At 39.5% G+C, this 11,130-nt stretch overlaps 1 long non-coding RNA gene across 1 annotated transcript; it reads right to left on the minus strand.

Annotated features, from left to right (window-relative positions):
- Positions 1-2,742: 2,742 nt before the first annotated feature.
- LOC131006644 (uncharacterized) lies at positions 2,743-6,092 on the minus strand. The gene is made up of 3 exons (XR_009095665.1): positions 5,480-6,092; positions 3,631-3,695; positions 2,743-3,042 (listed from the first exon to the last, which is right to left on the minus strand). It is a non-coding gene; the product is annotated as an uncharacterized LOC131006644 (long non-coding RNA).
- Between the last annotated feature and the right edge of the window lie 5,038 nt (positions 6,093-11,130).

The following is an 11,130-nucleotide window of genomic DNA, read 5'->3' on the forward strand; positions in this document are numbered from 1 at the left end:
TTCCGTGGAAACTCAAAGCGTCCCTTCCTGGAAAGTTGAAAGCGATTCTCCGCTCTTGGCACAATATCGTGGCATAGTTCTCCGCTAGCCAGTCCATCCCCAGGATTATATCAACGTCCTCCATCGATATGACGTGCAAGTTGTTCGCTATGACCTTAAACGATCCTATGGTCAGTTCTAGGTTCAAGCAAGCATGTGTTACTACTGTCGTCCCTCCTATTGGTGAGGAAATTCTCAAGTCCTGATTAGTCTTTTCAGGTTGGAGCTTTAAAGTTTTTATGCATGCACTTGCAATAAAAGAATGCGAGGCACCCGTGTCAAACAGAAGTATAACAGGTGTGTCGAGTAATGTGCCCATACCTGCCAAATTCCCTTGGTTGTTTCCTTGCTTATTCTTGTGCAAGGCATAGGCTCTTGCCTGTGGAATTTGCGGTGGACGTATCGCAGGTCGATGTTGTTGCTGTGGTGGTGGGTAGAGTAGTTGTTGGCCTTGAATAGCCCTGAGTGGTTGTACTTGGCTCGGCTGATTTGGCCCTCTCATTCCTCCTTGAGGTTTTCCTTGGCAGTCTCTGGCAAAATGGCCCTTCTGGCCACACTTAAAGCAGGTATTGCTGCCAGCTAAGCATATGCCGTGATGTGACTTGGAGCATTTGGGACACAAAGGTGCCCTGAGCTGGCCCTGATTGTTTCCAGCTGATCCTGGATTGACTGGTCGTCCTTGCCATTGCCCTTGTGGCATCATGTTTCCTTGCCATGGCCTCTTGTTATCTTGGTTGTTGTAGTAACCCCTGTTATTGTTGTTGTTGCCATCCCATTTTCTCTTCCCACGATCGTTGTTTCCCGAAGCTTGAGTCTGGGTTGGGCGGTCTTCAGGCATGGCTGCTTCAACATCCAGGGCTCTGCTAAGTGCCTCAGAGTGGGTGAGATTACCATGACCAGCGAGCGCCATCTTGATCTCATGCCTAAGGCCTGAACGAAACTTCTCGGCCATCTTTTCATCAGTGTCGATCAGATGAGGGGCATAGCGAGACATGTCGCAGAAAGCGCGATCGTATTCCGTCACGGACATCTTGTTTTGTTTCAGATTGAAAAACTCCGTCTCTTTCTTCTTTCTGTAGCTCTTGGGAATGTATTTATCGTAGATCTCCGTCTTGAAGTCTTCCCAAGTCAGGCTTTCCAATTGTTCGAGGGTCATTGCCCTCTTCTTGGTTTCCCACCAAAAATCTGCCGACCCAGTTAGTTGGAATGCAACACAAGAGAGTCTCTCTTGGTCAGAACAGTAAAGAAAGTCGAAAATCCTTTCCATTGCTCTAATCCAGATTTCCGCATCAGTCGGGTTGCCGGTCCCGTTGAATGTTGGCGGGCTCTGTTTAAGAAAAAGTTCCTCAACCCTTCGTGGGGGTTCGTTTGCGGTTCCCACATTGTTTCTTGGGGCTCTTCTGGGAGGCATTCTGTGCTTCAAAGATAAAAGATCCTCAGTATATTCCTTACCTCAATTCATAACATATTTCTCTTGATTTAATCATGAAAGCATCATAACAAAACATTTAAATCCTTATTGATCACAAGAGGGTACTAGGACAACTCAACAATTGTAAGGCTCAATTCTTGAACGATATCAAAACAAAGTGATGCAGAAAAATTTGTTGAGAAACTCAAACGAATAACCAGATGGTAGAAAAGAGTAACTACTAGGTCGAACAAAACTCATCTGGCTTTTCAACCGAAAGTTGAAACACATGGGTTTTCAACCCAAAATACGTCTACTGATATTTGGATCATGTGGACTGGCTAGGTCCAACATCATCACCTTCCAGTCACACGGGAGACATCATCCCGAACTTAGAAAGCCGTGGACAACTATTCATAATAATAAAACTCAAGTTCGTACTCGCAAACCAAAAGCTTAATTTAAAGTTCTATGTCCTATTGAACCCAAACCCCCACGTATAACATGTACACAAATATATACATATATATAGGCAAAGCATACTGTTATTAAAATCTATCGTGTACTAAAAGTCGATTCGGTGTTCCATCGCGTGTGAACATTTGAACGTAGAGACTATGCTCAAACCCTTGATGCAGCGTTTGCCTTGAATTCGTCTTGTATCATCATCCCGTGTTTTTCCTTCAACGCGTACATGTCTTTTCATTCCTCTTTGTAGTTCAAAAGAACCATTGTTTCATTGTGGAATCTGAAATGCTCTAAGTTCTTTTTCATTCTTCTACATCATCACCTTAAGAATCTAGATTGTAGAGATATCCTACTAATCCAGCAGTCTATGTTCTTTTAGAATCATGATCATGCAACTTATAGCAATCTATGTTTTCTGGGGAAAGCATGTGTCAATTCTCTATCATTCTTCTTATCATAACATCATAACTGCAATGATATGCCATGAAAGGCAAAACATTCAACATTTCAATGAAAGGCAAAACATTCAATAATTCATCATAGCATGCTCTTCACATAAACATCTTCATGAAGCAGTTTAGAACAATAACATCTTTAAAACGTTGAAACTGCAGTTACCTTTTTCCCTGATTGAGCACGATGCAATGGAGTGTTGAGCGGTGTCGAATGAACCCATGTAAGTCTAGTGAATTAAGCTAGACTCGGCTTTTTAGAATAAGGTTTCTAGGGCCAGAGCAAACGAACTGCTCTGATACCACTCTGTCACAGCCCACTATCCCAATGACGGGTTAACCGGGGTTATGACTTGGGTGAACAATAAGAAATGGAAATTAAAAAGGGATTTACTAAATAACCAACATTAATAACAACAAACTAGTGGTATATATATATATATATAACCACTTGGGTAATTAACAAATGAGCCAGCCATAACGACTAAACCCCAAATGAAAGTTAAACAAAATGAAGGAGTAATAAGTTCCACAATACGATAACAAATTCAGAGTGTTTGCAGCGGAAAAACGTGTGAGTTATGCATATGGAGATGCATACTCAAGGTTTCATTACATAAACATCAAAAGGGAAATCCGCTCAACACCGATCCATTCCATCGCCTGCTCAACCTGCACATTTAGAAATACATGCAGGGCTGAGTATAAAAATACTCAGTGACATAAGCCGAAAATACAACATGCATACATATATAAATTGAACTGCCATAACAGTAACACACAGGGGTTTTCATAAATGACCTGCGCTTACTAAAACATTTCGTTCATTTTCATAAAGGTGGATGCATCCCATTTTCAGTCTATATGATCCATATCTGTCCTTTCTGTCACGCGCCGGGAAGGAGGCCTCCTTACCACGGACGCCAAGACCGGTCGCAAGCGACTCGCGGTCTCCATGAGTGTACACGTTAACCCTAGCTAGCGACCTTTGTCTAGCATAGGATCCCAATTGGATTTCCTTTAAAGTTGGCGAACCAACACAGATAGGATACATATAAAAAAACATAAACATTTTGGCAGTCAATCATTTCATAAACATTTCATTTTCATAACATTTTCATTTTCATAAAGGGCATTAAACATATAAGCATTTCATAAGAACTGAATAAATAGTCAAAACATATCATGCATATATATTCGCATATGAGGCCTACGTCACGCAGGGGATCTCTATATACGTAATAATAAAATAATGCCCACCTCAATTGTTCTTAAAGCTGGCGTGGAGTCGTTTCTTCTTCTGCTTCACTTTCTGTCGCCCGGACCTTCATTGATGAAGAGTCGATAAGTTCGTGAAGAAATTGTCATAAGACAAAGTCTAATTCTACGTGCCTAAGGTATCTTTTAATGTTTTAGGGTTCTAGCATCCATATTAATCTCGTTTCATTCAATCAATAAAATGTAACCAATTATCATGTAACTATCATATAGGTTCGAACCCATTTGTTCGAACATCAACATGTACATAATCCATAACCTCCCTCTTCACCCGTCATTTAGTCAAGTACTCCAATAATTAAGAACAAGCTATATATTATCACCCTGAAAATTTAATCATTATAAATCATGCTTTCTCATACTTCGCACATTTTCATCACTTAAATAAATAAATCATTTATAAACACATGCTTAGCAATTTAATATCTCAATTAAATCCCAAGCTCATTTGATAAAGTAAATCATATACTTAATCATTCTATAACACAATTCCACATTTTTTTATCATGTAAATAAATAAGAAATTCCATTATTCATTTATAAATAATAAAACATTTTAAAATCCATTGAGATGAAATAAAACATTTTAACCAAAAAAAAAAATCCATACTCGTAAGCTTAAAAAATAATTTTATCATATAATAAATGGGGCTTAATCCCAAAATATTTCTTTTAAGTCCATCAATAAAATTAAAAAAAACGGACTTCATTTAAAATAAATAGTCCCAACTTTCAATATCAAAATTTAAATCAAGAGATTTAAATTCACTAAAATAATTTAGTGAAAAATCAAGCATTTTTAAAAGAAATTAGGCCAAAATTCGTAGGCTTCATTAATCAATAACAGCCCAAAATTAATTAAAATGAGCCCAAAATCAATTTAATTAAAAACCCATCAGCTTTTAAAACGAAATGGGCCCAGCAGGATTAAACTAATAAAATCAGCCCAACAATTAAAAAAAACTCGGCCCAAAGGAAAGAAGATGGGCTTGAGCCCCAAAAGCCTAACCTAACCCTAATACATTCATACATACACACACACAGCAGCACACAAAACACACAAGCCTCTCTCTTCACTCTCCCCCCTCGGTTCCCTCTCGCCTCTCTCACTCTCACTCGGCTGAGGTCGGCGCCGCCTCCGGCGCGCCGCCTCGCCGTCGCCTCGTCCCCTCTCTTTTCACTCCCTCGGTCTCCTCTTCCCTCTCTCTCGCTGGTACAGTCGCCTCCGCCTCCTTCGCGTGCCACTGCCGCCTCTGCCGTGGCCAAGCACGGCGCCGCCTGGTCGTCCCCAGCCTTGGAACAGGGTGGCAGAGGCCTCTTCGTCGCTGCATGTGCCTTCTCCGGCCGTTGTGAAAAGCCGAGCGTCGCCGCTCCCGCCGTCGTATCGCCACCGCCGAGGCCGCCTCCGGAAAGATAAGTTCCTCTTCCCTCATTTTCTCTCCGTCCTCCCCTTTTTTTCTCTCTCTCCCTTTTTGTTATAATCTAATCTCTCCCCCTTTCCCTTCTCTCTCGTTTCAACAGCAAGAGGAAAAAGGCGGCGGCTGCCGCCGCGCCGCCTCCGGCCGCGAGCAGCCGCCGGCTGCTCTCACCCCCAACTCTCTATTCCCGGACATACACAGAAGGCAAAGACACAAGAACCCCCAAATTTTTCAGTCCAGATTCAAAATATAGAACAAGTTAGGGTTTTAAAAATCTGTTCTTTCATCATTTCTATTTACAAAAACTGATCTGTACTTGTAATAGATAGAAATATAATGATTATGAGTGCGTGTGTTGATGTTCTTGATGGTTCGAATTTTACAGTAAGTGTATGGAGGAAATAGGAGGTAACCTTGATATGAGTAGGAAATGAGGAAAATCTTCTTTCTGAATTCACCAAAATTGGATCTGCGAATTTATTCAGCCAAGCTTAACAATGAAATTTTGGATCTGAAAACTATGAAAGAATTGGAAGAATTAATGGACGTTTATTACCTCTTTCTTGTTTTGGGAAATCTTGGAAACTGATTTGGAAAGCTGGAATCAGTGAATTATAATTCAAGCATAAGAACGTATAGCTTGGATCAGAATGTTAGGAGGAATGGGAGGAATGTTGGCTGCTGATTTTGATTAAATAAAAGCTAATTGCATGTTATGTTAAAGGTGTAGAAGATGGCTGGCAAAAGAAGGTGTAAAGAGTGTTTAGTGGAATGATGAGTGTGTGGAATAATAAGTGTTTAGTGGAATGATGAGTGTTTAGTGGGATGGTTGGCATATGATGGCATATGATGAGTGTTTAGTGGGATGGTTGGCATATGATGAGTGTTTCCAACACCATCAATTTATTTAAGAGTAAGATGGATGTGGAAATGTGTAGGTGCTAGATGAATGTGATGAATAAAATCCTTATTCTGTATTTGTAATACTAATTTCGGGTTCTCATATAACGAAGCTTCGTTATAACTCTCTATAAATTACATATTTTATAAGTCGAAAATTAATTACGACTTCAAGTAAATAATAGAAATACTATTTCTATCGTATATAAATTAAATAACATGACTCTGCTAAGTCAGTTATAATCCGAAATAATAATTATTGACTACTCAATAATCCTTTAAATCTCAAACGGATTCAAATAATAATAATAAGAATTTAGCACATCAAAACACATATATAACAATTAAATCACATCAGATTAATCAAATCAGTTTTATTATTAATGGATGCCGAACCCTAATTATTAAGTCTTTAATCAGTGATTAAAAACTGGGATATGACAAGAGGGAGGCGCAGAAACGTGAGTGATCTTTCTGCCTTGGGAATTTCCATAGCTCGTTGTCCATCCAACGTTGGGAATTGAGCGGGATACAGTCGAGAAGATCAGAGCTGGAGTCAGATTCTTTCGACACGATCATCAACAGTTTGTGCATCCGATTCTCAAGTAAGTTTTCCTAACACCTGTGTGCAGCTGTTAAATTCATAGGAGCATGTTAGGATTTAATCGTTGTATGATAAATTAATAATAACCAAGAAACGATCATCGGGCAAAGTGGAACGTTAATTCAATTTAATATTCCTTCAGGATGAGGATAAGAAAATCTCGCAGGCGAAAGCTGTGTGCACTAAGCTGCCAATGAAGCTACTTTCGAAGAAGAAAGATCCGGGTAGCTTCACCATTGAGTGCGAGATTGGCGGAGAGTTCTTTCCCGAGGCTCTTTGTGATTTAGGGGCTAGTGTCAATGTGATGCCCATCTCTGTTTTCAAGCGGTTGGGAATTGGAGATCTCAAGCCGACCTCGATGGAGATTCAAATGGCGGATAGATCAAGAGTAAAGCCGAGAGGAAAGCTTGAAGACATCTTTGTGAAGGTTGACAAGCTCGTCTTCCCTACGGATTTCTTGGTCCTCGATATTCCTGAAGATGCAAATCCGCCGTTGATTCTTGGTCGATCATTCTTAGCTACGGGGAGGGCTATGATAGATGTGCCCAATGGAAGCGTCGTCTTTCACGCAGCTGATGCACATGAGTCCTCTGTCGCTGATCGTGTCAGGCGATCTGTCACGCCCGCTGCGTTTGATATTCATTGAGACCATGAGGTATCGTCGAGCTCTAGACATTAAATTAAGCACTTGTTGGGAGGTAACCCAACCGTTTTTGTTTTGTTTTTCTTTCTTTCAGTTTCGTTTTGTTTCTTTTTGTTTTGTTGTTTTGTTTGGGTTTTTTTTTATGCGGTGTTGAGCTTGGAAGTTGTGAGAACTCGCGCTTTGTTCATGCCACCGCCATGGGCATGTGTTTCTCTGCCAGGTTACTGGAGGTCTTCCTGTCCAGCGCAACCGCTCTCTTCGCTGCCCTGTCCAGCGCAGCCGCTCTCTTCGCTGCCCTGTCCAGCACAGCCACTCTCTACTCTGCCCAAGGTCACAAACCTCCATTTTCGCCGCCTCTCACGATGGTTCAGTTTTTCATTGCCGATAATCAGGGACGTTTTCTACACTCTTCTTATTTCTTTTATGCCCTGAGGACATGGCATGCTTTAAGTGTGGGGGGGGGGGGTGTTTTGTTGCTTAAAATTTTCAAAAATTTGGGTGAGATCAATCTTTCTACGCTTAGTTTTTGGTCTCGAATCTTGCTAATTTTTATGAATTTGTGGAAGAGAAGATGGTTTTCGATGTGCATTTCGGGTTTGTGTTTGTTTGGTGGTTATTCTTATTTTACTTTTAATATATGTTTCTTGATTGTGCAAAGAATTATGAGTTTTGTTGCAACACTTTTGTAAGTTAGTAAAACGTGATTTGTCCGGTAGATGCTAGAAGGAGTGTTGTCATTGTGATTGCCTACAATCATATCTTATCTGTGAAAAATGAAAAAGTTGGACGAATTGCCAACTCTGAAAATGCCAGCTCTGAAACATCTGGCCTGTTCTGAAAACGTGGCAGCTCTGAGTCTCTGCTCCTCTAGTCTAACTATGAGCATGGGAAACCACGTGAAAAGACTTTGGATTACATCCAAATGGTTTTATTTCATGAATTATGGCTCAACTGTCGAAAATCTTAAGCACAAAAAGTGTGAAAAAATGGTGATATTGATTATAAAGGCGATCACATTAGGGAATTCACTTCTAGCGGAGAATTGGGTCTGATTGAATTACTTGCATTACTCTTTTGTTGCTTCTTAAACTTTGAGTTACTTGCATGATCAAGAGATGTGTGTTGATTGTAAAATTTTGAATTGGCTTTGTGAATGTTTGGATGGAAATTAACATTGTTGAAATCAATCTCTTCCTAGGATTCATATAGATTTTGCTTGAGGACAAGCAAAAGGCTAAGTGTGGGGGAGTTGATTTATGCTTAAATTGCTCTATTTTTAAGGGTTTGTATGTGCGTATTTTAAGATAATCTTCTGGAAATTGGTGCGTTTTATGGTGTATTTTATGCTTTGCAGGAGATTTAGGCTTTCGAGATGGAAGAATGCAATTTTGGAGAATTTTGGATGAATTTGGCGTTTTCGAGGTGCTTTGGTCTCCAGAGCAGAGGAATCGACATCTCCAGTGCAGCGAAATCAAGAAGCCAGACCAGAGCAGTGAAGTCAACTCACCAGAGCAGAGAAACCAATCGCCAGAGAAGTCGATAGTCAGAGCAGAGGGGAGAGAAGCCAGCATCAGAGAAGTAAAGCCCAGCGCTCAATAGTCAGAGAAGTGAAAAGTCAGAGAAATCAATCTCCATAGTAGCGAAGTCATCACCAGAGAAATCAAGAAGCCAGAGCAGAGAAATCACCATTTCTCTGGCGCGACCCATTCCTCTGGCGACCCATTCCTCTGGCGATAGCCATTTCCCTGACGATAGTCGTTCCTCTGGCGAGTGCTGCGAATTCGGCAAGAGTGGGAGTATTTTCCAGAGCGCGCATCCAGCTGGAGAGTTGCCTTATTTTACACGATTCTATTACCTTTAGAATTCTACTTTGCATGGCAACTTCCATGGTGATCGAAGGAAATCTGAAAATTATAAAAAGGTCCTCTTTTGACCTATTCAGAAGCACCGAACATTCATATTTCAGTTTTATAGCTTTAGAATATTTTAGCTTTCTAGTTTTCAAGGCTTGGATCAAGATTGAAGATTCAAGCCGCTACAATCGTTCTTATTCAGTTTTTATATAATTTAGTTTTTATAATTGCTTTCTTCTTAATTATGTTTATGTTTTATTTCGGCATGTCTGGCTAGTTTCCTTTAGCTGATTCTAGGGTTTGTAAATAGTTGATTGAATTTATGTGATTTATTTGTTAATACATTTGTGCCTTCCAGTTTATGATTCATAATTCCTGGTGCTTAATTTCTTGTGAATTATCTGATCAATAGTTTGCATGTTTAGCTATTCGGTTTGAGACCTAGCGGAGATAACTGTTTAGCGGATTCAGGAAATTTATGATATGATTTTAACCTTGAGACCTAGAGGAGATATGTGGATCATAGGGAGCTATTCTTAGGAGCTATTGGGAGTTAGTAGATTTTCTTGAGACCTAACGGAGATAGATAATTTACTAATCTACGATCGTTGCTGCTCTAGCGAGAGTAATTGATTAATTAAGTGATCTCTCATCATAAATGGATTAAACTGGTACATAGGATTAATAGATTTATTGCGTAGATTTAGTTAACGAATTTACTACCCTAGGATCAGTTGTCTTTTATATTTGATTTTTCCTACGTAATTTTATTTATTGTTATTTGCGTTTTAGTTTAAGTCAATCAATCTTTACGTTCTGTTACCTGTCTACTACTTAAGTTTGTTTAGGAGATAGTTAAAGTTATTTCATTGTGTCAGTCCCTGTGGATACGATACTCGATTACTTATTATTTGCTACAATTGCATGTGTTAGTTGCAGTTTTTGTTGCTAATAATTTAGTGATCACATGTCACACTCCATTTCTGTTACTCGCTGTGATCCCGGACCTTTTAGCCACCGACGGATCCATTACTCCTGCTTACTTGAACTGAGGGCGTAACCCAGTCAAGTTCCCATTTGGGACCCAATGCTCCGGAACACATCCCGTCGAGCACCCTTATAACGCCTCATACATGATTAGTGCCCGAATGGAGATCAACCCACCGAGTCAGCTAATAGGTGTACACAATTCTGAAATAACGTGTTAGGTCAAGAGAGAACCTCGATCGATTAACTTATGCGAGCCTTAAACAGAGCAGAGTGCACAAAAATATTTTATTGGATAAACAGTTTTCATTTCATTGAAATATTTAAGCTCAATAGCTAAATCATACATTTGGAAAATAAGCCCACCTGATTAGGCAATGCCTGTCGTTTATTCTTAACTCTGATTCGGAATAGCAGTGCTAGTCCTCACGATCCACGAAGCCTATAAGAAATCTATAACCTTAATAGGTCTCATGAATCTAATCTTAAGTCATAGTGAAGTGCTTATCTTCCTATGATTCACTTAGCCGGGTTTTCAAAATTTAATAAATATTTGAAAACAAAATTCTTGAATCAAGGACACCGACAATATCCTTGCTCGATTTTTCTTAAATAATTGACTTCATAATAAAACCAATTTAATCAAAAATGATTTTATTTGCAAAATATTTTAATGCAAAATTCTTTCATGCTTTTAAATCACATAACTAAGTAAATACATTCGACATATGCACATAATACAAATAATATTATTATGCAAACTATTCTTTAAAAAATATTTATTTAAACTCAAATTAAAGAGTCAAATTAATAAATCAATTAAAGAAGTCTAATAATTTTGTTTTAAAAATTCGCAGCCCAAAATAAAATATGAGCAGCCCAAGTTAAAATATAAACACAACTCAATTGAAATAAAATGCAGCCCAAAATACCCAAAAGTCCAAGCCCTAACCCCCTTATCACTCCCTTTCGTCCCTCTCCTCCTCACACGACTCACACACACACCAGTCACCAGGATCACACCCTCGCCCTTCACCTCTTGTCTCCTCCGGCGAAGAACCGCCGGTTAGTCATCTC

Source organism: Salvia miltiorrhiza, chromosome 1 (genome assembly GCF_028751815.1).
Source record: "Salvia miltiorrhiza cultivar Shanhuang (shh) chromosome 1, IMPLAD_Smil_shh, whole genome shotgun sequence".
In the NCBI taxonomy this organism is placed as follows: domain Eukaryota; kingdom Viridiplantae; phylum Streptophyta; class Magnoliopsida; order Lamiales; family Lamiaceae; genus Salvia; species Salvia miltiorrhiza.